This window comes from Erythrolamprus reginae, chromosome Z, assembly GCF_031021105.1.
Source record: "Erythrolamprus reginae isolate rEryReg1 chromosome Z, rEryReg1.hap1, whole genome shotgun sequence".
NCBI classification, from domain to species: domain Eukaryota; kingdom Metazoa; phylum Chordata; class Lepidosauria; order Squamata; family Dipsadidae; genus Erythrolamprus; species Erythrolamprus reginae.
The window spans coordinates 102,721,387-102,726,091 of NC_091963.1; positions in this window are offsets into that span (position 1 = coordinate 102,721,387).

A 4,705-nucleotide genomic window follows, 5' to 3' on the forward strand; every position below is an offset into this window, starting at 1 on the left:
ATTATTATTTTACATAAGACATTTGAAAGACACCATTGGAAAGGCCCTGTTTTTCAAAATCAAAATTTGTTTCTCCTATTGATGGTATTTTAGGAAGTATCTCCTTTAAAGCACAAACAGAACAGTTGGTCTCCCAAATATTTATCTGTTTGTTACTTCTAGCATTAATGTTTTGACTAAATCTGACATTTTATTCTTCCAAATGGGGCCTAGGAATATTCTTGAGGTTTCTGCAACTTCTGGCCCCATCAGTAATGTCAGAATGTCATTGTTTAAATTTGTGAACTTATCTTCCTGTAGAAAATATGCTCTTTTTGTACTAGCATCTGGAATTGGACTAGTACTTAGCTTCGTTCCCAGATGGACAGAAAAAAATATTTTCATAGTTCTGACTTTACCCTGGAGTTGAGGAGGATCTGCAATTAAACATAATAAGAGTTTAGCTTCCTTTATGAAAATCTATTTGGACAGGTTGACTGGTCTACAGTATAAATCAGTTAAAATAACCATACACATCTCAGTGACATTCAGATGGTGCATGACACAGGTATATTGCATATATACATGTGTATATAAGTATTCAGCTACATATATAATTCATGTTACTCTGGATTAGAATAAGATGTAATTACTCATATAGAAAATCTCAGTGAGACTAAATAGAGAACCTTTTGGTTCTCATAATTTTGTGATTTGTTACAACATCCAATTTATATATCAATGATAAAGATTGTAGATCCTTCCTTTTGCAGCAGCAGTTTGGTGACCTAGCAAGGAACAAGATCTTGCAGAACTATTTTCACTTTCTAACCACCTAAAATGAGTGAGAAGCTAAAAACTGAGAGTGTCTTATTGGGTAGTTGGGAAAATTGCTAGATCACTTTCCCTGAGCAGGGTATTCTCCAGATGAAAATATAATCTCCAGACTTTTAGCCAGCATCTATGTGAAGTGAAAAGCTTTGGGAATTGCAGTCCCAATCCATTTAGAGCTAATCCGGTTGAGGATTTTAAAAGATCATACAATCTTTCCTTACATCAGTGTTTCTCAATTATTTTCTGTTATGCCCCCCTCCAGGAAGAAGTAAACATTTCACGCCCCCCCCAACTCTGTTGTGATTGTTTGCAATATTCAGCATGTTTTCGCTAAAAAAACTCAGGTGGCTTATCAATGTGATTGAGGTGCAATATGCTTAAGTGACCCCTTAATTTATTTGACTTCTTTTTTTTTTAATATATTTTTATTGATTTTGTAAACATGGTTACATAAAACAAACATAAAACAGTGCACAGTGTGTGTGCCCATCACCCGACCAACAATAACCATCACCACCACCACCAACTGCAGGGGGTTCAAATATTTACCAGTTTATATATATATATTTCCTTGGCTCTACTTTGCATTTGTTATTATTGAAAGAGTGATTGGAGTTTATTTTTCACATTTGTGTCACAGATTATACTCAGCATATAACCTTTCACCTTATTCCATCGTGCCATCAGCTTCTCCAGTTTATTTTCATCAAAGTTGTTTAATCTTATTTCCATGATTTCAAAATGAATGTGATCCATCATGTACCAGTACCAGTTCTGTAGTGTCCATTTTTTAGACTCTTTCCAACCCAATACCACTACCGCTTGAGCGCTTTCCAGTGCTGCAGTTTTTATTTCTTTAAAATCTCTTCGTTCTCTTTGTTTAATTAATATCGCTATTTCTTTTGTGATTATCCAATTAATATTTAACATTTTATTTATTTCGTTCTGCACTTCCTTCCAAAATTTCTGAATTTCTACACACTCCCAGAACATATGCATGAAAATTCCTTTCTTTTGGCAACCATGCCAAAAATTACCTTTCTCTTTCCCCTGGAAGTGTGCAAGTTGTGCTGGTGTATAATACCATTTATGTAAGATTTTTCTTCTCATCTCTTTAACTCTTGTGTTCTTAATCTTATGTATATTTTCTACTATTTCTTTCATTTCACTTTCATCTATTTGTAAATCATTATTTGACTTCATGCTGTCCACTGCCAACATTTTTAGACACGGTAAACATAATGGTCTTTCCTTGTGTCTCACAGTGAAGCCAAGCGCTACATACGCTTAATCATATTTCCTCCTCTTAGCTTTTGGAAGACTTATGTTTGTCTCATTATCTCTGTCTCTTTCCTCCTTTCTTTTCATCCTTGTTAAATATTTTTCCATGGTGTTTTTTAAGGATTTGTTATCTGCACTTTGTATCTCTTGTTCTGTGCTGTGTGCTATTGTTCGGTGCAAAAGCCCTCTACTCCCTGCAGCAAAAAAAGCATATTCCCAGAAGTCACATGCCCCCCTTGGCATCACTCTGCACCCCCCCCCAGGGGGGCCTGCCCCACTATTTGAGAAACACTGTCCTACATGAAGGCTGTAATGGCCTTTTGAGTCCTATATGCCAAAAGGGATAATAAGAAAATCTAAATTTTATTTAACAGAGTGCAAATTTTCTTTTAGTTATATTACATTAGTAAAATATAACTAGGTAAAAACTAAGTCATTCAGTCAACATGTGTATGTGTGCATGTGCATCTGTCTATATGTATTTGTACCATATGTATATGAACCACATGTATATGTAGATACAGATGTAGATGTATTTCTTCTTTAAAGCATAGAGGCTCAGGGTTCTTCCATCAGATTTATCCCTGGCCAAAAGCTTTACAACAGGGGCCCACAAACTTGGCAACTTTAAGACTTGTGGACTTTTAACTCCCAGAATTCTCCAGCCAGCATAGTTGGCTGGAGAATTCTGGGAGTTGAAGTCCACAAGTCTTAAAGTTGCCAAGTTTGAAGACCTCTGCTTTAGAATGTAACAGATGGATTTTGCATATGATATTTCTTCTAATACTGCCGTTATATGACATGACTGTTTTCTGGAGGCAGTGATGAGATCCAGGAATCAGAGTGTGTGGCACTGGCTATCAGATTACTGTAATTGAGCCACAGTATTCAATACATTGTTTGGCAGAAGACGTCTTTAACCTCTACTCAGCTGAAGTGCATTTCTTCAGGCCTTTAGCAATCTTTGTGAGAAAGCAAATGAGGAACTCTGTCATTGGATGGTTTTAAAATATACCAAGAAAACTGGGCCAATGAAATTTTCCTTGCCATATTTGAAAAAACAAACAAAACCCCTCTCACAGAAGGATAGGAGGCACTTACAAGCACTTGATAGCTTGTAGGTGGATGGGATGGGTTTGGGTGGTACTTCTGGTTGCCTTTTACAGTGGGTAGTGCTTTATGATTAGGCCTATCTCAGAGCATCCCCTCCTTCAGTAACTGCTTTATCTCTCAGTAGACAGCCAGTTCTAGCAGAAGAAAGTGTCCTCCCTGTTTGCTTCTCCTCAGCTTCTCTACAACATTGTTGGCACCATTAATACCTGCTTTGGGATACTGCTATGGGTTAATTTGTGAAAGGGAAAGGAGAGTTTCCAAATTTGCAGTTATTATAGGATTATCATTCCCCTGCTATTGGGGCATGCTAATTTGCAAGTGAATTATTGTAGATGTATTAGACACATATAAAGGCTGAATTAGTTCTCAGTGGCTTCAAGAATGATTTTGGGACTCAGACTATTATTAAACCTAGATTGTATTAAGAAAAACATACCGTAAATGTTAATACAAATGATCCAAGTCCTCATAATTATCCCTTCTAACCCCAACAATCCAATTCTTGATCATTATGAATAATGAATAGGGCAGCCAGTTTTAATTCAGCTCATTTCTATGGTTCCATCATCAATGGTAGTTTGATGTGGAAGTACCTATGTGCATTGCTTCCATACAACTTTTTAAAACAAACTGCTATTCAAAGCACTGGAAAAGATTGGTGGTTTTTCCAGTAAGTTAAGTTTCCCATTTAAGTTGCCTTGCTTTATCTAGAATGATACAGCTGACAAAGCGGAATCCCTCCCTACATCTGAGAGGACTGATTATTTATTTATTCTCCTTCTTAAGAAATGATGTTATACCAATGCCAACTTGTAGAGGGCAGGAGATAAGAATTAATATAGACATCTTCACCAGTTTACAGCTTAGCCTAGACTTTTACAAAGAAAATAATCAAAGATAAATAAATAATCAAATGCCAAAGAAAATCAATTTTGTGTCAAGCTGCAGATCTGGGAACATACTTTGCAGCTCATAAGCTTTATTGCAGGACAATAAAGATAAAGCAAATGAATCTACTACTGTATTTGTTTTAATCTGACAAGCACTTCCAATTTATTTGTTTTTTCTTTGTTTTGGATAACTATTTGACTGAAGTAGTGTAGGGTTTCCTGCCCAAGCAGGGGATCCCTTCCATCTTTGTTGTTGTTGTTGTTGTTGTTGTTGTTGTTATTATTATTATTATTATTATTATTATTATTATTATTATTATTGTAACAGACAGGAAGCAGCAGGTGAAGCTAGGAAAAATCACATCAGATACATGTACAATTAGCACAGGTGTCCCCCAAGGCTGTGTACTCTCACCATTTCTCTTCTCTCTAATGACTGCATCTCAAACAATCCATCTGTTAAACTACTGAAGTTTGCAGATGATACAACAGTGATCGGACTCATTTGAGACAATGATGAATCCGTATACAGACGAGAAGTTGAACAACTATCCTTGTGGTGTGACCAGAACAATCTAGAACTGAACACACTCAAAACTGTAGAAATG